This window comes from Anomaloglossus baeobatrachus, chromosome 1, assembly GCF_048569485.1.
Source record: "Anomaloglossus baeobatrachus isolate aAnoBae1 chromosome 1, aAnoBae1.hap1, whole genome shotgun sequence".
Classification (NCBI taxonomy): domain Eukaryota; kingdom Metazoa; phylum Chordata; class Amphibia; order Anura; family Aromobatidae; genus Anomaloglossus; species Anomaloglossus baeobatrachus.
The window spans coordinates 349011298-349038330 of NC_134353.1; the positions used below are offsets into that span (position 1 = coordinate 349011298).

Genomic DNA, 27033 nt, shown 5'->3' on the forward strand with positions numbered 1-27033 from the left:
GTCCCTTCACTAGCCCCTCCCACCCTGGGCTAGTCCGACGCCTTAACTCTTTCTTTCCCAACTCACTGCCTGTTGCTGGGCAGAACACAGCATTGTCACAGTACAGTGCAAAACATTAAAATTAATTACATTACACAATAACACACAACATAATACACATTACATTTTACATTACACAACAATAATGCAATTGGTGTCTTCAAGGGGAAATGTGCACAGTAAGTCCATCTTCATACATCACATTTGGGCATTTTAGCAGGATCATGTCAGATGTTCCACAGAACCAAGACCTCACACATATACATCTTTTATGCCTGCCAAATCACGTTCCTTTGCCATTGACTGCAATTCGTAAAAAGTGTTGTATTGAAAAGCAACTGCTAAGCAAAATACCTCAAATAAAAAACAGCAGGTAATTTCCCACTGGGGTCCAATGTTTACTCTCTGCCACTGCTTGGCTCTGTGTCTTAGCTGCGGTGATGATATCATGTTGACTGCGTGCATTACCGCTGCAGCCAATCAATTAGCCATCCAGAAAAGAAAGCCAATTTAAATGACAGGTTTCGTTTCTTTACTTAGTAAGCAACATTTCAAGTCCTTGGCTTTACCCAGAAAAAAATGGGATAGGATGATGATGAAACTTTACATTTATTCCACACACTCTCCACTGATGTTAACACACTTCTTACATCAGTATTCCAAGTTCTGTAGCAAAAGAAGGATTTCGGTTGTGCCTCAAACCAGGCGTTTGTAGCAGCCATGGCATCAGAAATGGTGTGAAATTTGGTACCCTTGGTACCCTTGATGTGTTTCTTCAGATTTGGTCCAAACATTCAATGTAATATCTTGCATTAATAGTGGAACCCTTTTGAAGGTAGTCCACAAGTAGCATGCCCGCCTTATCCCAGAACACAGACGCCATCACCTTAGTGGCTGATTTTTGCACCCTGGACGTCTTTGGATGACCAGAACCACTGTGCATCCACTCTTTTGACTGCTCCTTGTTTTCAGGGTCATAAAAATAAATCCAGGTCTCATCCATAGTGACCAGTCGATCCAGGAAGTTCTTATTAGTCTGCAAATGCTGACAAATGGACCAGGAAGTTTTCACTTCTTTCACATGCTTCTCTGATCTGTTGTCAAACATATGAGGACCCACTTTGAAGATAGCTTCCTCATGTCTAAATGTTCATGGATAATGACACAAACACGTTCACGGGAAATCCCCATGATGTCTGCTATTCCTTTAGCTGAAATTTGTCGATTCTCCAGTATGAGGTTGTGCACAGTGTGGAGACACGGGGGTCAGTGGGTGCTCTCGTCCGCTGGCTCGGCCGCCTTTAGAAAGAGAGCATGGCCCAGGGCTCATCCCAACTGAACGCCCGACCTCCTTAACCATGGGTGGAACACTACTCAGAGAACACAGGGTGAGAGAATCACAATATTAAGACTTTATTGGATCCCCAAACAATTAACGGTACATAGCACATAACCAGCGAAACCACAGAATGTAACTGGCAACAATTGGCTCACCAGGGATTAGAATGTCCGTGCCTCAGAGCTTCCAGTGCTACTTACTCCAAACCAGCAGCTCCCCACTTTCGGCGGGCACCCACCAAGAATGGAATAACACAGATTTAGGAAGCTGTTTGAGGATCGCAAAGCCTTTAGTCAGGTGACTGGATTGTCCCAAGCTGGATTCCTTCCTTAGGTAGTCTTTGATATCTCAGCCAAATCCTTGCATTCGATGCTGATGTCCATATATTATTATAATCCAGGTTCAGTTATGGCTTGCCAATCGGATCCGCAGGTCCTAGATTGGTAGCATGTAGCAAGAGTCTACCCGGGCAATGGACAGTCCCCCTTCTTACATCTCTTATTGGCTAGATTTCAAGCCGTATACACAATATCCAGAGATGAGGGAGAGACAGCAGTTACATCACACCTAGCAATACACATGTAATACAATGGAAGGTTTGCATAATTGATTTATCTGGGTGTCTGGCCTTCATTAGCCAAGGTAAATTCATGAGTCAACAAGAGTCTTGTAAAAATAATGAGGGGTTTATCCCCTGTCTATAAACAGACTATCTTCATGTCTGGCTGAATTTTAAGAAATTAAACCCATGCTAGGCACTGACAGAGTCCATGTCATCATCACATTCCTCCCCTTCTTAATATTAGCAGACATGATAGGTTTCCGATCATCCTTCTCCACCTGTCGAGAAAGCCCATCCGCGTTTGCATGGTTCTTGCCATTGGATGGCTCTAAGGAGGAGGCTGAAGATTGAAGAGGAGGGTTCTCCTATCAAGGGCGTGGGTTGGAGTGGGTCATGACATGGGGCTCCCCCCATACATTGACACACTGGGTAAGAGGCTCTGTATTTTTGCACTTCTTGAGTGACCTTTGGCGAGAAAAAACTGTGCAACAGGCAGGCCCGATCTTTTTGGCCCCCATGTGCCAAGCTACAGTAACATCATGAGCTAAACGCAATAGTTAGGGTCAGTATTGCTGGGGTACCACAAGCTGATGTACGGGTCCAGGGATTTTCTGGGCAGGATGCGAGCTTTCCCCGATATAAAAGGCCTTTTTCCCATCTATACACCTCCCCCTGATTTCCTCCCCCAGGTTGGGCGACCGCTCTACGGATAAGCTCTACGGTGGGGTCTGTCAGTTGGGCTTCCCTGAATTCCTTACAATCTATCTCCCCCCCAGTCAATGGCCACAGTTGGGTCTGATGTACTCACATTTGATGGCTCCGAGAAGGAGGCTGAAGATTGAGGAGGAGGGTTCTCCTCGGAAGGGTTGGTAGAAAGACCTGCACCAGGATGGTGTTTGACCTGGCTGTGGGTGATGTCAGTGACAAACTGGCTAGATAGTCCTTGTCCTAGGTCATTTTCCAAAATAACAGGGGTGGGGAGGCCGTCCATGAGCCCCACTTCAACCTCTCCTTGGTTAGTTCCCCAATCCAACTGCACTTGTGCCAGAGGGATGTTCAAGCGCTGGCCCCCAGCAAGGGAGATGGTCACTTGGTGGCCAGGTAAATGATGTTCGGTGGGAACAATATCTGGGCTGACCAGGGTGATGGAATATCCAGTGTCTCGAAGTCCCTGAGCCTGTATATCACCAACCTTGACCGTCTGGATGTGGCAATGGAGGTTGGCTGGTTTACAGTGTCCGGCCTGTCATAGAGTGTGGACTGGGTAAGCCACTTCCTCACCTATTGGTGTTTCTCGGGAGTAGCATTCCTCAGGTCTCGTTGATTCATCTCGGCATATGTTGACTGGTTGGACTGGCAGATGGGCTCCAGGCATGGGACCTTGACTTTGAAGACACTATTTGGCCATGTGTCCAAGGCTCCCACATGTATAACAGCTCCGTGGGTTAGACACGTCACCGGCCCTGTTGGTGAACCTTTGTCTTGTTGGGGCTTCTGAGGGGTAATGAGTTAGTCCAGCACGGGAGTCTGGAGATCACTGGGATCCATGGTTGAGGGACCTCCTGGGATCAGTGGGCCTATCGGGCCTCTAGCTGGGTCGGTTGGCTGTAAATTCGTCAGCCAATCGCGCTACTTGCTCTGGGGTGTCGGGCTTCCTGTCAGCTACCCATTCTCGGATTTCCGGGTCCATCTTCTCCAGCAGCTGTTCGAGCACTATCACATCCTGGAGGGCAGTAGCAGAGTGGGCAGCCCGACCATCGAGCCAGCGATTACAGTGTCGTCGGAGTTGACTGCCAAATTCGACGTACGAGACACCCTGGCGAGACATAGTCCGGAACTTAGTACGATGACTCTCAGGTGTTATGGTAAAAAGGGCAAACAAAGTGCCCTTAATAATTTCGTAGTCCACGCAGTCCTGAGGCCCAAGTGATTGGACAGTCTCCTAGGCCCGGACAGGCAAGCTTGTCCACAGGTATTTGGACCACTCAGCTGTGGGCACCTGGTGCATACGCATTAGCACCTCAAAGTTTTGCAAGTGTTCATCTATCTCAGTGCTGGAATCATTAAACACTGGCACGTCCCTGTAGTGAAGATGACTTCCTTGGTGGTGGTGTATGCTGGAGGTAGGTGCTGGTGGTAAGGAAATTGGAACTGCCAACAAGAATTGCAGAACTCCAGCCCTTTCTTCTCTTGAAGCTTTAGGTCCCAATGCAGCCAACAATTCCCTGACTCGGTCTGCGTGGGCTTGGTTTGTTTCCAGACTGTCACTGGATCCAGGATGAGACACACAGTTTACATCCTCTGGTACCACATCGGCGGTGTCCTCATCATCCTCTGCATCATTCTGGGTCTCCCAATGGACCAATTTCTGGATCAAGTCCGACTGAGTGTCATTATTCCTGTATTCAATCTTTCGCATCTGGCACTGATCCTGTAGCATCCATTTACTGCTGCGGTCGTAACTCCTCTCCGATCCTTGTCTCATGGCTGAGCTGGTGGGGTTGGACATGGCAGCGTCCAAAACCTGAATGCGTCCCCTATGTCCTGCTAGGTATGCTTATATGCCTTCCTGGTTGTTGAGCCCTGGACGGTGTCCACGGACACCAGCCCTCTGCAGCTCCCCTGGATAAACCAGGCTGAGTAGAATCCCACCGCTGCCACCAATTGTGGAGACACGGGGGTCAGTAGGTGCTCTCATCCGCTGGCCCGGCCACCTTTAGAAAGACAGTGTGGCCCAGGGCTCTTCTCAACTGAACGCCCGACCTCCTTAACTGTGGGTGGAACACTACTCAGACAACACAGGGTGAGGGAATCACAATATTAAGACTTTATCTGATCCCCAAACAATTAACGGCACATAGCACATAACCAGCGAAACCACAGAATGTAACCGGCAACAGTTTCTCACCCTTCCGCTGGCTCACCAGGGAATAGAATGTCCGTACCTCAGAGCTTCCAGGGCTACTTACTCCAAACCAGCAGCACCCCGCTTTCGGCGGGCACCCACCAAGAATGGAATAACGCAGATTTAGGAATCTGTCTGAGGACCGCAAAGCCTCTAGTCAGGTGACTGGATTGTCCCAAGCTGGATTCCTTCCTTAGGTAGTCTTTGATACCTCAGAAGAATTCTTGCATTCGATGCTGAAGTCCATGTAGTATTATAATCCAGGTTCGGTTATGGCTTGCCAATCGGATCCGCAGGTCCTAGATTGGTAGCATGTAGCAAGAGTCTACCTGGGAAATGGACAGTCCTCCTTCTTATACCCCTGAGCTCTCCATTCAGACCATTGGGGTCTTCACGATTGGTGGATAAGACTGGGCTCTTATTGGCTAGATTTCAAGCTGTAAACAAAATATCCAGAGACAGGTAAGTTACATCACACCTAGCAATACACATCGTAATACAATGGGAGGTTCGCATAATTGATTTATCTACCTGCAGCATGCCAAGTAGTCCTGTATTGATAATCTACTGTTGATTCAACAGTAATTTTATCAAAACTACACTAAGCAACCCAGTAAGTGACACATCGCTGGAATCAGGATCTCTGCCCCTACATTATGCTGTTCTCAGGTTAGGTGGCAAAAACCTGGTGACGGAGCCTTTTTAAAGACAAAGTCAAAATGATGTATGTATGTTTCTGAGCCACTGGTATTTTGATATAATCAGATTCTAAATTAAATGATTTGTTTGTCAACATTTGAAGGAAAAATGACTTTGCTTGCTTAAGGCCCCGCTACACGCAATGACATCACAAACGAGATGTCGTTGGGGGTCATGGAATTCGTGACGCACATCCGGCCTCGTTAGCGATGTCGTTGCGTGTGACACGTACGAGCAACCGCTAACAATGCAAAATACTTACCAAATCATTGATTGTTGACACGTCGTCCATTTCCCAAATGCCGTTGCTCATTTGGGACGCAGGTTGTTCGTCGTTCCTGAGGCAGCACACATCGCTACATGTGACACCCCGGGAACGACGAACAACAGCGTTCCTGTGTCCTCCGGCAACGAGGTAGGCGTGTCTTTCATGTGGCTGCTCTCCGCCCCTCCGCTTCTATTGGACGCCTGCCATGTGACGTCGCTGTGACACCGCACGCACCGCCCCCTTAGAAAAGAGGCTGTTCACCAGCCACAGCGACGTCGCTAGGAAGGTAAGTATGTGTGACGCATCCTAGCGATATTGTGCGCTACAGGCAGCAATTTGCCCGTGACGGGGGCGGGTGCTTTCACAAGCAACATCGCTAGTGATGTCGCTGCGTGTAAAGCCCCCTTTAGACTTTAGTTAGTTCACAATGGAATCTGTGGAGGGGATAAATATCAGGTTTAATGATTTCATTCTAAGTGTATGTAAACTTCTGACTTTGTCCCTATTAACCTTTTATTATACAGAGCTAATCTTGGAAGCATGCTCTTTGGAAGAGGCAGAGTTCCTCTACTAAATTGCAGGACTGTAATAAATATCACTTACAGCAGCCTATAATCTGGGGGACATGACTTAGTTGATAAAATGTAAGGAATATGAGGAATTAAAGGGGTATTCCCATCTCCAAGATCCTATCCCAATATGTAGTAGGTGTCATAATAATAATAATAATAATAATAATAATAAAAAATATCTCCAATTAGAAATGTAGTATAGTTTTCCTGAATCCTGATGTCTCTTAACTCATGTGCAGGGCATTGCAGTTTAGGTATCCATGGTTATGACCACGCATTTAGTGAGTTCGTTAGTTGCTTGTGGTTGTAACCATGGATACCTAAGCTGCAATGCCCTGCACATGAGGTAAAAGACATGACTATATCAGGAGAACTAATTGGAGGTATTTGCTAATATTATTATTGCACGTACTACATATTGGGATAGGGTCTTGGAGATGGGAATACCCCTTTTTATTTTGGAATGATAGGTAAACCCACTTATATAGTAGTACTGCTTTCTATCAGCTATTAATCCAAATATAAAAATACGTAGTACATATTAGAGAAATAATAATATCTCACACAAGGGCCTTGTTACTGCCAGGATGAGAAAGCGCTTCTTGTTTGTAGCAGGACAAGATACCTCAGCTTTTTCCTAATCCCACCAGCTTCTCATCTATTCAGCTCCCATGGGTGACAATGGTGTAGCACACCCAGAGCTGCCACCTCCCAGCCAGGGGTGTCTTCACAGGGGGAGGGAGGTGATAGAGCAGTGGTGACAGTGCTCCATGTGTTACACAGGGAGGAATCATTGCTTCTGTCAGACTGTGCCCTGAGGGAAGAGTGATGACACTGAGAGGCTTCATCTGATGCCCACACAGGACTTGCAGGGAAGCACCACAGGAGGTGAGTGTGGCAGGATGGCTGCCGGCTCCTAGGATAAGTCAGGTGCACTGGGGTCATTGTCAGTGGAGGAGCTGTCCACTGCCAGGGCAAAGGGGCCGAGCTTGGAAAAAGTAAATGGCCATATATTACAAGGAATATGGCAGATAATGTCTTACTATTCTACCCAGCACGTCTACACTGTGGTAACTGATCACCAAGTAATAACAACCCCTGTTTACACCTAGAAAACTAGGATTGGAAACTTTCTTGTGTACAAAGGACATTACTAATTATTTACTGCAAAATCAATTGATTTAACAAATTAAGTATTTGTATGCATGCTTTGTGCATTGTAAAATATTTTCCATTCTTGTTATTATTCACATTGTGCGAGTAATCACTGGATATATATATATATACACACAAACTCTTTAGTTTGGTATGTAGTTCACTGCAATAACCATTAGATAAATTGGATGTATTTGATATGTCAGCAGTCCTGCTTTAAAGGATGGATGGATGGATGGATGGATGGATAAATGTTATAGAGCTAATATAAAAACATGGATAAATACATAGATGGATGGATGGATGGATGGGTGTAATAGAGTTAATATAAAAAACATGGATAAACACATAGATGGATGGATGGATAAATGTGATAGAGCTAATATTAAAACATGGATGAGTGCATAGATGGATGGATGGATGGATGGATGGATGGGTGTAATAGAGTTAATATAAAAAACATGGATAAACACATAGATAGATGGATGGATGAATGGATGGATAAATGTGATAGAGCTAATATAAAAACATGGATGAGTGCATAGATGGATGGATGGATGGATGGATGGATGGATGGATGGATGGATGGATGGGTGTAATAGAGTTAATATAAAAAACATGGATAAACACATAGATAGATGGATGGATGGATGGATGGATGGAGGGATGGATGGGTGTAATAGAGTTAATATAAAAAACATGGATAAACACATAGATAGATGGATGGATGAATGGATGGATAAATGTGATAGAGCTAATATAAAAACATGGATGAGTGCATAGATGGATGGATGGATGGATGGATGGGTGTAATAGAGTTAATATAAAAAACATGGATAAACACATAGATAGATGGATGGATGAATGGATGGATAAATGTGATAGAGCTAATATAAAAACATGGATGAGTGCATAGATGGATGGATGGATGGATGGATGGATGGATGGATGGGTGTAATAGAGTTAATATAAAAAACATGGATAAACACATAGATAGATGGATGGATGGATGAATGAATGGATGGATGGAGGGATGGATGGGTGTAATAGAGTTAATATAAAAAACATGGATAAACACATAGATAGATGGATGGATGGATGGATGGATGGAGGGATGGATGGGTGTAATAGAGTTAATATAAAAAACATGGATAAACACATAGATAGATGGATGGATGGATGGATGGATGGAGGGATGGATGGGTGTAATAGAGTTAATATAAAAAACATGGATAAACACATAGATAGATGGATGGATGAATGGATGGATAAATGTGATAGAGCTAATATAAAAACATGGATGAGTGCATAGATGGATGGATGGATGGATAAATGTAATAGAACTAATGTAAAATCAGGGGCAATATTCTATTTATACCCCTGTGAAGTGACACAAGGGAGAACTGATACCTGCTCCTCCAGGGTTGTCATACCAGAAGCTGACAATGTTCCTGGATAAACTATTGCAATATAATAACCATATTTCAAGTAGCGTTACCAGGGCTGGTTTTAGACACAGTGGGAGCCTGGACAAAGTTTTAGAGTACATATTACACCATCACACACAAACATTAACCTAAACTTACATGCTCTGGTAAATGAGCGCAATTGACAATATTATGTACTTCAGTGCTTGTTTACAATCTCTTTACACAGGATTAAGGCTACTTTACACGCTGCGATATCGGTCCCGATATCGCTAGTGTGGGTACCCGCCCCCATCTGTTGCGCGACACGGGCATATCGCTGCCCGTGCCGCACAACATCGCCCAGACCCGTCACACATACTTACCTGTCCGGCGACGTCGCTGTGACCGGCGAACCGCCTCCTTTCTAAGGGGGCGGTCCGTGCGGCGTCACAGCGACGTTACTGAAGCGTCACTGAACCGCCGCCCAATAGCAGCGGAGGGGCGGAGATGAGCGGGACGTAACATCCTGCCCACCTCCTTCCTTCCTCATAGCGGCCGGGAGGCAGGTAGGGAGAGCTTCCTCGCTCCTGCGGTGTCACATGCAGCGATGTGTGCTGCCGCAGGAACGACGAACAACCTCGTTACTGCTGCAGTAACGATAATTGGGAATGGACCCCCGTGTCGCCGATTAGCGATTTTGCACGGTTTTGCAACGATGCAAAATCGCTTATCGGTGTCACACGCAACGGCATCGCTAATGCGGCCGGATGTGCGTCACAAAATCCGTGACCCCAACGACTCCGCATTAGCGATGTCGTAGCGTGTAAAGCCCGCTTTAGGAGGAATGAAAGTCACGGAATGATCACTAGAAGATCAATGTGTCCCCTACAGTATCATGTTATCAGCGGGACATCTGCAGATTGCATTGAGCGATATGCTGCTGAGAACAATGATTTTTGTTCCGCCATAAACACTCCAATCACCTGATGAATGAGCAGCGTTTATGACACAAACACAGTATGTTACACACAGACGTGTATACACACGCATGTATACACCGAGCACATACACACATGTATATACACCGAGCACATACACACATGTATACACCGAGCACATACACACATATATGTATACACTGAGCACATACACACATGTATACACCGAGCACATACACACATATATGTATACACTGAGCACATACACACATGTATACACCGAGCACATACACACATGTATACACCGAGCACATACACACACATTTATGCATACACACATATATGTATACACCGAGCACATACACACATATATGTATACACTGAGCACATACACACATGTATACACCGAGCACATACACACATGTATACACCGAGCACATACACACACATTTATGCATACACACATATATGTATACACCGAGCACATACACACATATATGTATACACTGAGCACATACACACATGTATACACCGAGCACATACACACATGTATACACCGAGCACATACACACACATTTATGCATACACACATATATGTATACACCGAGCACATACACACATATATGTATACACCGAGCACATACACACATGTATACACCGAGCACATACACACACATTTATGCATACACAAAGCACATGCACACGAATACACCGATCACAGACACACACATATATGTATGCACATAGCACATACAGACACACATGTATGTATACACCGAGCACATACACACATGTATACACCGAGCACATACACACACAATTATGTATACACAAAGCACATACACATGTATACACCGATCACAGACACACACATATATGTATGCACATAGCACATACAGACATACATATATGTATACACAGAGCACATACACACATGTATACACCGAGCACATACACACATGTATACACTGAGCACATACACACATGTATACACCGAGCACATACACACATATATGTATACACCGAGCACATACACACATGTATACACCGAGCACATACACACACAATTATGCATACACAAAGCACATGCACACGAATACACCGATCACAGACACACACATATATGTATGCACATAGCACATACAGACACACATGTATGTATACACCGAGCACATACACACATGTATACACCGAGCACATACACACACAATTATGTATACACAAAGCACATACACATGTATACACCGATCACAGACACACACATATATGTATGCACATAGCACATACAGACATACATATATGTATACACAGAGCACATACACACATGTATACACCGAGCACATAAACACATATGTATACATACACACACACACACACGTGTACAGTGCACATACATACCCACATGTATATGCCGAGCACATACACACACGTATACAAAGCACATATAGACACATATATCTCTTTGCAGATATTTTATATCCATACATTCTAAGCACAATGACACACACAGGGACACACACACACATACAGTATATACACCAAGCACATACGCACACATATATGTATACACAGAGCACATACACACATGTATACACCAAGCATATACACACATATGTATACACACATGTGTACAGAGCACATACATACACACATGTATACGCTAAGCACACACACACACATATGTATACACACACAGCACACATGTGTAGAGAGCACATACATTTACATACACATACATGTATCTTCACATATATTTTATATCCATGCATTCTAGGTACAACCACACACATGGACACACACACATGTTCAATCACATAATTGGGCTGTCTGTGCCAGGCAGGTCGGGAGCTCCAGGGAGAGACACTCTTTGTAACCAATTATAGGCTATATTCGTACGTTGTGTTTTTACTGCTTTTTTTCTGAAGCAGAGACCTGCTCTCTTGGCAGTAATAGAGCTGCTTCCAAAAAACAGGTTTTACTGCATTTATGTTGCTTTTTTTTTCCTGCATTTTTGATGTCATTTACCTACAGTACATGTTTAATAAAGTTTGTTTCATTTACCACAAAAGCAACAAAAATGCAGCAAAAGCGCAGCAAAACCGCTGTGATTGCAGTTTTGCACTTTCTTATGGCTTTTAATGATGGAAAAAACATTGATAAAAAGGAAAATGCAGTTTCTTTCAAAGACGCAGCAGCTTTCCATTTCAATCAGAAAAAAGCATGCATGTGCATGAGATTTCTGAACTCTCATAGCTTTTGCTGGTACTGTAAAAAGCAAATTTTAGTTTGCATAAAACTGAAAAAATGCTGCAAAAATGTTGAGTGTGAACATAGCCATACTCTGACCATACTCTGAGAAGGGGGGTCTGAACACAGAACCCACTATATTAAGAAACTAAAAATGTTTAATAAAATAGCTTTTACAAAGTAGGTCAGTAAGATGAATGTTTTTATAGCATTATATACTTAAAGGGAACCTGTCAGGTGCAATATGCACCTGAAGCACCCCACGGGGCCGGGGTCGTACTCGTCACCGGGCCAGTGATGAAGAGAGGTCTTGGGGATGTCACAGAGGCCTTGCCCGGCTTCATGGCCCCGAGGTGTCCACGAAGGGATGAAGGGGAAGATGGTGGGGATGTTGGGAGTAGTTGTCTCGTGACGCCACCTGTGGTGTGCGGCCAGGGATTGGCCGCCACTGCAGGTCCTGTCCTCTGGGGCGGATGGTAATGCAGCTTGGATGGTTCGGCTCCCCACAGGTAGAGCTAGGCCCTAGGGAGGATGATAGGGGTGTTAGTGGCCGGTGGCGCCGGAGCGCGGGGCGACGGCGCTGGCAATGATGAGCTGACACAGTGGATGCGGTTTCTTTTACTCACTGTTAAGTCATCACCCTCGGAGTGCCAGTTTCTGCCGTGATGGGCCCCAGTCGATCCCGGATAGTTTGAAGGCCACCACTGCTGTTGTTGAGTGTGAGACCTTCCTTTCTGTGCTCTTTAGTGTGGATCCTCATGACTTGAAGTTACTCAGGGACCATAGTTCTGTGTATAAGTTTCCTTCTCGTTTAGCAGGCAGCTCGAATCCTTTGGTAGGCCTGACCATAATCACGACTCCTGATTCTATGCGCTTTTGTGCCCCGGGCGCTTGTGTTGAGCAGAGAGACGTGGAATCCCCCTGTCCAGCAGATTATGATGGCAAAACTTGAAGTGTACGCCACCCCAGGGCTCTGGACCCTGAACTGCGCTGGTCTCGAGCTAGCAATTAAGCTCTCCCCTTGGCGACCATGGTTGCTCCTATGTTCCACAGCTCCACCGGTAACCTCCTAATCTTCTCCTCTCTCCCTGAAGGAGCTCTTAAGCACTCCCTTTAGCTAGTCCCAAGAGAGCTCTTAAGCACTCCTCTCGGTGACCATGTTCCTGACTCTTCTGAGTCTGTAGCTGTTCTCTGGTCAATGTTTGTGTGTTCTCTCACATCCCCAATGCTGCCCCCACCTTCCTGATGACTCACTTGTAGTTGGGAAAGCTATGGTGACCACCTCTAGCCCAGTTCCAGTGGGAAAGCACCTAAAGTGTGTGTGTTGTGTAAGTGATAAACACCAGCATCTTAAGTGAGATGTAATACCCTGTAGCGACTGAAGCCTCAGGGGCGCCACACACCCAGAACCACAAGCAGTTCTGGGTGCATATTGCTAATCCCTGTCTAACCATCCCTGTATAGTATTTCTAAAGATCTTTTATATTATCTAATGAGCGGAGGGACTAGTCACAAGGGCGATATGTATCTCCCGACTAGTTCACCCTCTTAACATATTAGCACGCCCCTGTGCGTGTGCTAGCATGCTATTCAAAGACCAGTGACTTCTGATCATGCACACTGAATCTAAACCCAGCGTTGGAGGCGACGACAGCAGACAGGTATGTGTGTCCATGCTAATGAGGCTGGGTATTGAATAGCTTGTTAGTACGCCCATGTGTGCCCCTGTGGGTGTGCTAACATGCTAAGAGGGCGGACTAGTCAGGGAAAATTATGCCCTTGCAACTAGTTCCTGTGCTCATTAGCATATCATAAAGGTTCTTTAGAAATACTTTTTCTAAAGATCCCTTTGTCTATTCTAGTGTATACAGGGACGGTTAGGCAGGGATTAGCAATATGCACCCAGAACTGCTCATGGTCCTGGGTGCATATTGGACCTGACAAGTTCCCTTTAAAGGTAATTTTTAACAAACAGCTCCTATTAATTTCACACTAAAGTGTATTTTTACACACAAAAAAAGTTCAATTTAAATTATTAAGCACCATGCTACTGATCCCAAAATCCCTATGACATTCATGTCTTCTGTTGTTATGAGGTCACTAGGGTAGTCACTAGTGAAAATGTTGAACTTAAAGAGGTGGTTCATGTACCACCCCGGGGCCCGGCCGGCTGCCGAGCCGCTCGGATCCGTAGTCGTCGGTGGGTGGCTCGAGCTCCTCACGGACCCGGGGGTCACGTCGCTCTGAAGGGAGGTTGCTGGCGATGTAGGGTGGGGTGGTCCACGGCCGGGGCCACAGTTGTTAGGGGGGTTTTAAGTTTGTGACGCCACCCACGGGTTGTGGTGAATAGATGGGCACCACCGCTGCCGTTGACTAGGCTCCCGGGAACGGTGTTGCACAGCCTGGTGTTGACCCCTCCGTGGGTAGGGGGTGATGGTCCAGGGCCCGTGGGATGCAAGGCTAGGGGAGTGCGTGACGTTGCGGTGTGGTGCAGTGTTGCGCACGGCCCGAGGGCACTGTTGTACTCACTATGACAGACACACTGGAGTCTCTAGTAAACCAAACAAGATGGTGGACGGTGCCCGCAGCCAGCTGCGCTTCTCCCCTTTTCAGGTTGGTGGTTTCCGCCTTTCTCCTGCACCTCGCTTTTAATGGAATGATGACTCCTATGCCTGAGCAACGGTAGTCTGCTCCCCAGCTTTGTGTGTGCCAGAAGAGCCCTTTTGCTCGCAGCCGCTGGCCCGTGGGATCTCTATGCCTGGGCGGTGGCTTTCTATCCCTATCGTTCGGCTGTTGCCTTCAGTCGGGTCTTGGGTGGGAAATTACCTAAAGTACAGTCCTCAATCAATAGATTTGACTCGGTCCAGTGGTTTCTGGGCTTCGTACTGGGTCTCAGTACCTCTCCTGGTGCTCCGGTTTCCAATCGGTTCCCCGGTTCGGTACCGGCGGGCCACCACCCGTCCCCGGTCCTTACGGTTCCACCGGCTAAAGTCCCAGCTCCTGCAGGCGGCCACCACCGTCTGCCTCCCAGCCAGAGGTGACTGGGCTCCAACCCAGACACCTGGTGTTAGACTGTGGCAGACCTGGACACAGGTTTGCACTTGAACTCCACTCCACTTCACTGTCAAGACTAATCTACTGTGTTTTTCCTGCCTCAGGCTCTGTGTACTCCTCAGTGGGCGTGGCCAACCACCTGGCTCCACCCCCCTGGTGTGAACATCAATCCCCGAGGGAGGTGACTAGGGTTTTTAGGTTGGCTGCTGGTACCTTTTTAGGGAAAGGTGTTTGTGTAAGGGACTACCAGTGACTACCTGGCTATTCCAGGGCATCACAGTTCACTTCTCAGCATTAGTGTCCACATCGCTGTAAATCTCATAGGGAACGCTTTTCTCAAATACCGTACCTTGTGTAGTACATTCTGCCTCTGAGCGGTGCTATTGCGGTCTGCTCATCCCTATCAAGTGACCCCCGGGCTCTCTGGCTTCCGGTTAACCTGACATCACCGAGGCGGGTCCCAGTCTATTTAAGTAACAGAGCTGTGGGTGGAGTTTCACCACTTGTCACAGCCTAGCATCTCACATGCTCTCTACTTTGCTGCAGAGCGCCGCAAGCAGAAGCAATGCTGGGCTGTGATGAGAGGTGAAACTCCACCCACAGCCCTGTTACTCAGGGAGACTGGGGCCCACCTTGGTGATGTCAGGTCAACTGGGAGTTGACGTGACATCACCAGATCTCAGAGCAGTCAGAAAGCAGTCAGACACGCTGTCACACAGGGTGGGGGCGTGTCTGACTGCAGCCAATCAGAGATAACTAGTACTGCCGGTGGGCGAAGGAAGCACTTACCAGTGGGACACTGGTAAGTAAAGTGCACCTGATTTTCACTTTTTTTTCTTTATTTTTCCTTTATTTTTTTAGTTACCTGGGTGGCCGGATCCGGATGGGTATCCACACAGATCCGGACTTTTACAGTCCGGGCCCGCCCATCACTGATTGGCACAACAAACAATAACAGGCAGAGGATGCAGCAGCAGAGGCTCAGCTCTGACCTTGGGAGGGTGATTAAAGAAAAGTTTGTTTTTTAAACAGCACTCAGCCTGGGGACAAGGCGTCTCTGAAAACAGAAAACCCCTTTAGGTGCAAGCAAGGGGCTATGCTCATTGCCAGCCATATCTCACAATTTGTCAGTGTGACATTGTCTAATTCTTCTACATGGGCCTGCTGTGCTTGGTGGCCGCCTCTGTGGAAAACTACAATGTCTGTATAATTTCCATCACAGTAAATGATCAACTAATGTTCCACTAAAAGAAAATATCTTAGAGAAAGTGGGAGGAAAGTTAGATTACAATTCTTATTAACATAGCAATTGTTTATAAAAGAGGAAATAATACTGGGAAGTACAATATGCCTGAACAGGTGCTAGTAATATTAATAAATTCATGTTTAACCAGTTATAAAAAAATCTATCACCAGGTTTTTGATACCTGATATGAGGTTAACGTAATGTAGGGACAGAGACCATGATTCCAGCGATGTGTCACTTAGTGATCTGCTTGTTATAGTTTTGATAAAATCACTGTTTTATCAGCAGGAGATTATCACTAGAGGATTAGTAAATCTGCTGCCATGTTCTCCATATTCATAAATTCTATATAACCCGCCCCCACCACAGATTGGCAGCTTTCTACCTATTCACAGTGCACCCCCTAAAGCTGTCAATCAGTGGTAAGGGTGGGGTTATACAGAACTCATGAAAATAAAGGACTAAGTGCCAGTGAGTTTGGTAGTCTTCTAGTGATAATCTACTCATGATAAAACAGTGATTTTATTAAAACTACAATAAGCAGCCCAGTAAGTAACATATCGCTGGAATCAGGATCTCTGTTTACATATAATGCTGCTCTCAGATTAGGTAACAAAAAATGGTGACAGATTCCAGTTAAACAGCTTTGCTGGTTTTATGTGAATAAAGATTCATTTGAAATTTCTTCAGGATTTCGTGCTTCAGTTTTTCACCATTTCTAACCATTAGGGTTGCTGAAAGTAAATGATGACGTTGGGGAGAATATACTTTTATTGTCTAATACTCTGACAGCTTAGCTTCAACTGGTCAGTCTAAAAATGGGCCAAGTTTATCATAGTGGCTCATACTGGATCATAAATTTACACTGTGTGCAGAATTATTAGGCAAGTTGTACTTTAGAGGATTTTTTTTATTATTGATCAACAACTATGTTCTCAGTCAACCCAAAAGACTCATAATTATATAAGCTTAATATTTTTGGAAGTTGGAGTGGGTTTTTTTAGATTTGGCTATCTTAGGAGAATATCTGTTTGTGCAGGTAACTATTACTGTGCATAATTATTAGGCAACTTAATAAAAACCAAATATATTACCATCTTACTTGTTTATTTTCACCAAGAAAACCAATATAACTGCACAAAATTTAGAAATAAATGTTTCTGACATACAAAAACAAAACCCAAAAAAATTAGTGACCAATATAGCCACCTTTCATTCTTATGACACTCAACAGAGCACCATCCATAGATTCTGTCAGTTGCTTGATCTGTTTACGATCAACATTGCATGCAGCAGCCACCACAGCCTCCCAGACACTGTTCCGAGAGGTGTACTGTTTTCCCTTCCTGTAGATCTTACATTTTATGAGGGACCACAGGTTCTCTATGGGGTTCAGATCAGGTGAACAAGGGGGCTATGTCATTATTTTTTCATCTTTTAGACCTTTACTGGCCAGTCACGCTGTGGAGTAGTTGGATGCATGTGATGGAGCATTGTCCTGCATGAAAATCATGTTTTTCTTGAACGATACCGACTTCTTCCTGTACCACTGCTTGAAGAAGTTGTCTTACAGAAACTGGCAGTAGGTCTGGGAGTTAGGCTTCACTCCATCCTCAACCCGAAAAGGTCCTACAAGTTCATCTTTGACCCATACCAGTACCCCACCTCCACCTTGCTGGCGTCTGAGTCGGAGTGGAGCTCTCTGCCCTTTACTGATCCAGCCTCTGGCCCATCCATCTGGCCCATGAAGAGTCACTCTCATTTCATCAGTCCATAAAACCTTTGAAAAATCAGTCTTAAGATATTTCTTGGCCCAGTCTTGACGTTTTATCTTATGCTTCTTGCTCAAAGGTGGTTGTTTTTCAGCCTTCCTTACCTTGGCCATGTCCCTGAGTATGGCACACCTTGTTCTTTTTGATACTCCAGTAACATTGCAGCTCTGAAATATGCCCAAACTGGTGGCAAATGGCATCTTGGCAGCTTCACGCTTGATTTTCCTCAATTCATGGGCAGTTATTTTGCACCTTTTTTTGCCCAACACGCTTCTTGCGACCCTGTTGGCTATTTGCCATGAAACGCTTGATTGTTCAGTGATCACGCTTCAAAAGTTTGGCAATTTCAAGACTGGTGCATTCCTCTGCAAGACATCTCACAATATTAGACTTTTCAGAGCCCGTCAAATCTCTCTTCTGACCCATTTTGCCAAAGGAAAGGAAGTTGCCTAATAATTAAGCACACCTTATATAGGGTGTTGATGTCATTACACCACACCCCTCCTCATTACAGAGATGCACATCACCTGATTTACTTAATTGGTTGTTGGCTCTCAAGCCTATACAGCTTGGAGTAGGACAACATGTATAAAAAGTATCATGTGATCAAAATACTCATTTGCCTAATAATTCTGCACACAGTGTAGTGCGGCAATAAGTACTTGAGTCTAATGCTACACCACTTAGTTTACACCAGTATTGTGCTTCAACATGTTGTCACAGTTTGTCACACATAAAAAAGCAGCAAAGTGGACATGAGATTTCTATTAATCCCATCCACTTTGCTCATACAGTAAAATGCTGCGTTTTTGACACAGTAAAAACATGCAGTGTCAAAAATGTGAGTAACACTCATCATTAGCACGTAACCCTTACAGGGTTTCTGGATTGCACTCACTATACAAAACTGCAGAATCCTGGATTGTGAGAGTGTGCAATATGCCACGATAACCCTGTATTCTCCATGCGAATGGGAGGTCACTTGACTGAACATATGTGATATGCATGTTTGCAGCCATGTGCCAACAAGTTGATGTGTGCCAGGTTGTTCATGAGTTATTTAACAATAGCAGAGCCTGTACTTTGCAATAGATTGGACCTTTATCAATGTGGAAAAGAATTACCAGGCAAGAGAGGATACATTGAGCCTTGCTCATCTTGTGGGGAAGTTGGCATAATCAATATGAGGAGGTGTTAACATATCATATGGTGATGGAGAGAGTTACTCATTGATGTAGGCCAAGATGTTCACGGGTTTTTCCAACAGAAGAGCCTTTCACCCCCCTTGGAATCAAGCCAGCAACTTTCAAACATGTTACAGCAGCCCTAGCTGTTGAGCCCACAAGCTCTGCTGATATCAGAGGTAGGATTTTCTATAGTTAAAGCTGCATTGCAGCCTCTGACTCCACAACAGATTAGACTGGACATAGAGATCCTTTGTACAAAGCAATGCATCTCTGTGTCCTGTATTCTAGAGGTAGAGTAAAAGACATTTGTTTTCTACTAATAAAATTTTAATAAAATTAGAACAATATAATTTCGAATGTGCTTTTTAATAAAAAATAAAAAACATCACAAATTATTTGGTGTCCCTGTAATCATAACGACCCGCACAACACAGTGATCAGATTATTTATGGGGATCGCTAAATGGCGCAATTGATTATTTTTCTCTATTAAACTCATAAAAAAGTGTAACAAAAATTTAACACTTAGGTTGTGTTCACACGTAGCATAAATGCTGCTTTTTTTCTGCAGGTGTCGACACTACGAAACGAAACAACAATCTTCTCTGATAATTGCAAGTTTGCTGCATTTTTTATCCTTTTTCCCCAATATTCCATACATGTTTTTTGCAAATGTGAATTCTGGTGTCTATTGCATTTTAATACTACAGAAAAGCTTTGATACTGAGTTTAAAAATGCTACGGAATTTTTTCCTGATTAGTTTTTTTCAGGCACCATAAAGCATATAGAGGAAAAAACACCAAAACAGCACTGTTCAGGAGAGTCTTTAGACTCACAGTGGGCGGAGATTTAATGAAATCGCATCCACTTTGCTTGGACAATTAGTCCATGTTCACATGTGGTGTAAATGTTGCCATTTTTTCTGCTGTTTTTAGCACATAAATTCTGCTGTGTTTAACCGTCCAAGCAAAGTGGATGTGATTTCATGAAAAGACGCTGCTGAAATCTGCAGTTTTTCTAGATTATTTTTCTCTACAGGTTTCTATGTGGAGCTTAAAAAAATGCAGGTAAAAAACTGTAAACAATTTTTTAAAGGGAACCTGTCACCGGTTTTTCGGCCTATAACCTGCGGCCACCCCCAGTGGGCTCTTATATACAGCATTCTAACATGCTGTATATAAGAGCCTCGGATGATGTGCAAAACATGAAAAACACTTTATAATACTTACCTAACGGTCGCGCTGCAGTAGAGTTGGGCCATATGGGCGTCTCCGTTGTCCGGTGCCGGAGCCCCCTGTTTCACCCATCTTCGTCCTCCTTATGAAGCCAGTGTGCACGACGCATCCTACGTCACACACACTTGCCGGTCCCGCGCAGGCGCACTACAATACTTTGATCTGCCCTGCGCAGGAACTCAATGTCGGCGAGTGTGGATGACGTAGACTCATCATGCACCCCGACTACAGAAGGAGGACGAAGATGGCTGAAAGAGTCGGCGCCGGCACCGGACAATGGAGACGCCCATCTGACTCAAATCCACTGCAACGCAACCATTAGGGAAGTATTATAAAGTGTTTTTTTATGTTCTACACAGCGGCCTGGTCAAATTCTTCAGTACGTGTGTAGCTCCCAAAAGGGCAGGTGGTTAACCTACTCGTTGCCAGGCCGTTTCGGGTCGGGTCAGGTGATGTCATGGAGGGCCTTGCCTGGTTCCGTTGCCCTGAGGTGTACAGTAAATGGTGGGGGAAGCGGGGTATTTGGGAAAGTTTGTCGTGACGCCACCTGAGGTATGCGGCCAGGAGTAGCCGCCACTGCAGGGTTCCTCGCCGGGGCAGGTGTTAAGGCAGCCGTGATGGTATCGCTCCCCACAGGTGGAGCGGGCCCCGGGTGGATGAAGAAGGAAGGTAATGGCGGTTGGCACCTAAGCGCTGGATGGTGGCGCCGGTAAGGACAAGCCAACACAGTGTTTGCGGGTTCAGGGTGTAGTTTATTCACAACTTCAGCTGCCAGCCCGGTCACACTGGTCACTGCCGTGATGGGCTCAGGTTGATCCCGGATCCGCAGGAAGTCAGAACTGGTCCGCTGGTCTGTGGGCCCTTACTCATTGCGCTTTGTAGTGCTGGTCCCCGTGGTTTGAAGCACTTAGAGTCCCTTCCGTACTAGGTAGAGTACTGTTCCCTATGTCAGTAGCGTGGAGCCTCTTTAGTCTATGAAAAAACGGTTCTAGCGGTTCCCATATCTATAGCCATAGTATGATTTTTGGGTTCTCTTAACCTGCTAAGCTTACCAGTGACAATTTTTCGTTTACCATATATTTTGGACATAAATTTAAAATTTATAATTTAAATGTAAAATTTACAAAAAGCTTAACCACACTTAACCAAACCTGGAAAAAAATATAATCAACCAGAAATACTAGTTAGATTACACGTGATCACCAAAAATGCTAATACCACAACTGAGCAGCAACAGGATTGGCATGGCATGTACCAATTGGCAAAAAGGTGTGGAAAAAAAGACCTGCACAGTTTAATGCCTCGACTTACTGTCATTTATTATTAGATTTTTTTACTAAGTAAATAAATCCCTCTGCCCAAAAGGGACAATGTAACAACAACTAGCAGGTATGTACACGGATTAGAAAGCAGAGCTATTTTTCCCCCTAACTAAAAAATCAAAACCAAAATGCTATGTTCATTGGCAGATGCACGTACGGAAAGGAAGGTGTGCCACCGGTTTGTAGGATTGTTGTGGCGTAGATGGTTGTTAAATTTGATTAGTAAAACAATTTTAAAAAATGGTATGGAACAAAAACGTTAATTTATTTATTACTAGCTGTACTACCCGGCTTCGCCCGGGTTAATAACTGCTGTTAACAAAATAGAATGTATTAACATTCCCAGGATAGAATGTAGAAATAGAATATACTAACGCCCGGGATAGTAACTGTCTCTCTGTTTCTCTCCCATTCTCTGTCTGTCTCCCCCTGTATATATCTTTCTGTCTCTCTCTATCTTTGTCTGTCTGTCTCTTTCCCTGTCTGTCTCTGACTGTCTCTGTCTCTTTCTCCGTCTGTCTCAATCTCTTTCCCTGTCTGTCTGTCTATCTATCTCTTTCCTTGTCTATCTATCTCTGTCACTCCCCCTGTCTGTCTCTTTCCCTCTATTTCCCTGTATGTCTGTTTCCGTGTCTGTCTGTCTCTTTGTCTTTGTCTGTCTCTTTACCTGTCTGTGTCTGTCTCTTAACCTGTCTTTCTCTTTCTCTCTCTTTCCCTGTCTGTCTCTTTCCCTGTCAGTCTGTTTCTTTGTCTGTGTCTGTCTCTTTGTGTCTGTCTCTTACCCTGTCTATGTCTGTTTCTTACCCTGTCTGTGTCTGCCTCTTTCCCTGTCTGTGTCTGTCTCTTTCCCTGGCTGCATTGTGACACGCCAACATTCCATATAAGGGCGTGGCTGCGCATGCTTCTAAAGTTCTGGCTACACTGTGGCTCCCAGCTCCGTTCGCTTTAATGAAGGCAGGTTTTTTGATGAATAACTGTAAAGAGCGGGGTTAAAATTTCCCCTCAAAACATAGCCTATGACGCTCTCAGGGTCCAGAAGTGTGAGTGTGCAAAGTTTTGTAGCTGTAGCTGCGACGGTGAGGATGCCAATCCCGGACATGCACACACACACACACACTCAGCTTTATATATTAGATTTCTTTTTGAATTCACCACCCCTGATAAAAAATATCGTAAAGAAGAGAAAATTAGTTTACTAGGTAGGTACACACCAAAAAAGGAAAAAAGGAACAATATGAAGCATGGTCATGGGGTGACGATAAACAAGGTATGCAAAGAGTTAATTGCGTTCTTTTTTTGTAAAGATTTTAAAAAATAAAAATAACACCCCCATTTCCCAGAAGCCAGCACCTGTAATAGACTACTTTATCTGTGTGGGTGTAATATTGGACTAAAAAAATGTAAACTCTTTTAAAACACACATCTTTAGAGGTAGTCAGTGCATATAGATTTGTGGAATGTTGGGAATTTTCTGATATCTTAAAAAAATACATAAACAAATAAAAGAAAAACCTTTACAAAATGAGGTAGACGGTATCACAAGACAGAAAGTAAACTTTCTCAGACAGACAAGCCTTGCTTTCAATATTTTTTCTTCTGTAGAAACATTCGGACTGAGGGGAGTTACATTTTCCTTATTGTTTGTAGTTTGTCAAAACTGAAAAATAATTGGTGCTGTACTACATCTCCATTTCACTTAAAGGGGTATTCCCATCTTCAAGATGCTATCCTAATAAGTACTAGGGTTAATTATAATAATAATAATAATGTTAGCACATACCTCCAGTTATAAACATAGCATAGTTCTCTTGATTAGCTGTATCTATTACCTCATCTACAGGGCATTCCAGGAGCTCTTATTATTACACCTACTACATATTGGGATAGGATCTTGGAGATGGAAATACCCCTTTAAATAAGTGTTAGAATTTTTTTTATCCAGCAGCACATCTGGTGAATAAAATCAGGCTTTTATTATAGAAAATTAAGACATAGCAATGGATGAAATAAAAGAAGGGGGAGCCAATCCTTTGTAGACCTTGGGGTTCAGCTTACGCGTTTCGAACGGTAAGTCCTTATTCATAGTATAGTTGGTATGAATAAGGACTTACCATTCAAAACACTTAAGCCGAACCCCAAGTGGTAGAAAGGATTGGCCCCTCTTCATTTATTTCATCCATTGCTATGTTTTCTATAATAAAAACCTGATTTTATTCACCGGACGTGCTGCTGGAACAGATTTCTTCTAACACTGTGGATTGCCTTGGATTGCAGAAATCCAATTCTCCGTCCACTGCCAGGAATTAATTGAATCCTCTTAGGACTCCATATATAGGGGTGAACTGAAAGGTTTTTTTTCATTTTGTATGTGTCCTTTAAATAAGTGCATCATTATTCACATTTACATTGCATGTTCTTTAGCACTAGAGTACACCACACTGTGTTATAGACTTTCTATCCCTATCTGTAATGAGCTATGCGCTCTGACTCCTATCCCTGGGCTGTAAAACTCGAAAATGGTCACTACTTTCCCTGCATCATCTGCATTATATTTTATATTGGCTTTCATAGTCCCCCTTGATTTGTTGCTCTGAACCATGTGATCTAATAATCGCTAAGTATTACCGGTAATCCGCTCTCTGGTTGATTAAATCTTTGGCAATGGGTGAAACGGCACTGGACATCCTTATTAGCGATCTGCAATTAAAAATTGTTCTGATTTGCCAAGACCTTTGCGTTTCATGGAATTTAAATTAAAGTCAAATCACAATTAATGGATTTGATCATCTCTATCTTCCAAATATTTAACCGAGTGATTCCGGCAGAATAATCGGCTATATGTGAACATTCCCATAGATTGATAGGAAAAATGCTTTCAAATTGCTCATACACTGATTAATTACTGCGTGGAAAAAACACACGTGAAATAGTTATTTAGTTATTGTGTGAAAACTGATGTGAATAAGTTGATGCCTTCAAAGTGCATGGAGAACAAAGTCCTAGGAAAGATATACACAAGTGGAATCTTTCCCCACTTTAGAGGCCTGTATGAGCTAAGCTAGGTGGACAAAGATTGATGACATTGCTGCTCTAATCTCTCACCAGGTGTGTTACACGCTCATACATTAAAGCATTAGGACCCAAAAAGGAGACCATAAAGGGAAGGAAGAGGATCATTTATTATAATGAAAAAGAAGTGCCGTCATCACACAAAAGCCACAAATCATTAACAGACAAAATTCGCCAAAACATTTCCCATTATAGAAGTCAAATCTGTTCAGCAGCTGTAAAATATGGTCTGAATATTTAGGACACTTTGCTGGCAAAATGCGTTTTTGATAGGGCTGCTGAAAGGATATGTAGAAATTCATTTAAACTTCAAAATGTTAGTTTTAGTGAATTATAAGTGGTTCCATTATTGACAGTCTGTTGGCAATAACTAGAGACTTGGGTATAATGACCAAATGATGATCTATTGTACTGCGAGAGACTAGATAAGCAGGATTACACCATTGGCAAGCAGGATATGAATGTACTTACTCCATTCTGCTCCCTGTGTGTGTTTCACATATTCTGAAAATAATATTCTCAACATTTAGTCCAAAATAAAGTAGCACTTCAATGCAATGTAAACAACAACTTTGAACATGTATCCATGTTCAAAAAAGAAGTGACAATATAAATAGATTAAAAATGAATTTTTATTGAAATATAAATTAAAATCATACAAAATATACAATAGAAAAAACAGCAAGAAAAAGTGCAAGATGATAAATACAGTACTAAGGGTCATGGACTGAATATCATATTTAATTATACCATAAAAATTCCATGTATACACATTTCATAGGAATTTTTAAATAAATAAGTAATTTCCACCTATATTAGATATATATGGCCAAATAGTATCAGGCAAGGATTGTCTCAAAGAAAATTTTTTTTTTCTCAAGACTAATGCAATTAAAGTGCCAATGTGCTAGGGGGAGGGGATATGAAAGCCACTAAAATAAATAGAATAATAGAATAAATAAGTATATAAATAATTAGATGTTCATATCAAAATTCAAGCAATAATTTATCAAGGATATCCTTGATAAAGCAACAGGGCGAAACACGTGTCGGAGTGAGGAGCCGTGGACTGTCTCTTATACCACCTATATATTTTGGTAAATATATTGTCTTTAACATTCTTGCTCTAGAAATTGCCATTATGTGTCTGTATATACTTATGGTTGGGAGTGTTGTATTTTTTTAGGATGGCCGCTTAAATTATTGCTTGAATTTTGATATGAACATCTAATTATTTATATCCTTATTTATTCTATTATTCTATTTATTTTAGTGGCTTTCATATCCCCTCCCCCTAGCACATTGGCACTTTAATTGCATTAGTCTTGAGAAATTTTTTTTTTTCTTTGAGACAATCCTTGCCTGATACTATTTGGCCATATATATCTAATATAGGTGGAAATTACTTATTTATTTAAAAATTCCTATGAAATGTGTATACATGGAATTTTTATGGTATAATTAAATATGATATTCAGTCTATGACCCTTAGTACTGTATTTATCATCTTGCACTTTTTCTTGCTGTTTTTTCTATTGTATATTTTGTATGATTTTAATTTATATTTCAATAAAAATTCATTTTTAATCTATTTATATTGTCACTTCTTTTTTGAACATGGATACATGTTCAAAGTTGTTGTTTTTATTCTGAAAATAATGTAGATCAGAATCGGACCTGATTTGTTCCTAGTGAGGCTCAAAATCCTAATTCCCAGTACTGGGGTATACAGAGAAAATGACTATTGTATGTAAAGGAACTAACAACCACCAAACTCAATAAAGTAGAAAACCATACTCCATGAAAAGCTAACAATTCAGATGTGACCGCTGTTAGGCCTAGGACACATGGCAAGAAAAACGGTGCGAGTGGAATGCAATAAAAAAATTGCATTCCACTCGGACCAATATTACTCTATGGGGCAGCACCCATAAATGATTATTTTTTTAGCCCTAATCAGACCGAGAAAACAGTCACAGCATGCTGCGAGTGGAATGCGATCCTGTTTCACTCGC

The 27033-nt window shown here is 43.3% G+C and overlaps 1 protein-coding gene across 1 annotated transcript in view; it reads left to right on the plus strand.

Moving 5' to 3' along the window:
• Window positions 1–7177: 7177 nt before the first annotated feature.
• The window catches only part of PRKG2 (protein kinase cGMP-dependent 2), a 138936-nt gene continuing 119080 nt past the window's right edge, over window positions 7178–27033 (plus strand). Inside the window, exon 1 of the mRNA XM_075352421.1 lies at window positions 7178–7272. The gene's annotated coding sequence lies outside the window, so the exon portion shown is untranslated. The remainder of the gene's footprint in view (window positions 7273–27033) is intronic.